The sequence below is a fragment of the Neophocaena asiaeorientalis genome, unplaced genomic scaffold (assembly GCF_003031525.2).
Source record: "Neophocaena asiaeorientalis asiaeorientalis breed wild unplaced genomic scaffold, Neophocaena_asiaeorientalis_V1.1 scaffold138, whole genome shotgun sequence".
NCBI classification, from domain to species: Eukaryota; Metazoa; Chordata; class Mammalia; order Artiodactyla; family Phocoenidae; genus Neophocaena; species Neophocaena asiaeorientalis.
The window spans coordinates 5,989,635-5,990,104 of NW_020172632.1; positions in this window are offsets into that span (position 1 = coordinate 5,989,635).

Genomic DNA, 470 nt, shown 5'->3' on the forward strand with positions numbered 1-470 from the left:
AGTTCAGGCAGCTGGACTGCCAAGTGCATTTGGGGAAAGCTGAAGGAATGGCCACGAGGGGGCGCCAGGACCCAAGCCAACCGGCTGTTCCCGCAGAGAGGGCTCCATAGTCTCTACCTAACTATATTTCGAGGCGGCTATTAGCTGCAATGAGAACTTGAAAGTTTGTCATGGGGTAGGGCTTCTCCCGTCCTGGAGAGGAGGCAGGAGGCCCAGCTCGGTTCCCAGCTCTGCCAGAGACCTTGGGTAAAGTCCCCGCAAGCACTGTCAGGCCTGTTTCCTGTTGGTCAATGGTGGTGCCTGCTTCGCTTGGGTGGGTGTGGGAAGTGCAGGGAGGTGGGCCCAGCAGCGCCTGTGCCTCCCTAGCCCCCCACCCTGCAGTGATTTGTGCCTGGACCCACCTACCCACTGCCCACCGCGGCCTCCACTAGCGTTCTCGGCCAGGAGGCTGCCTCCCGGCTCTGAAGGGC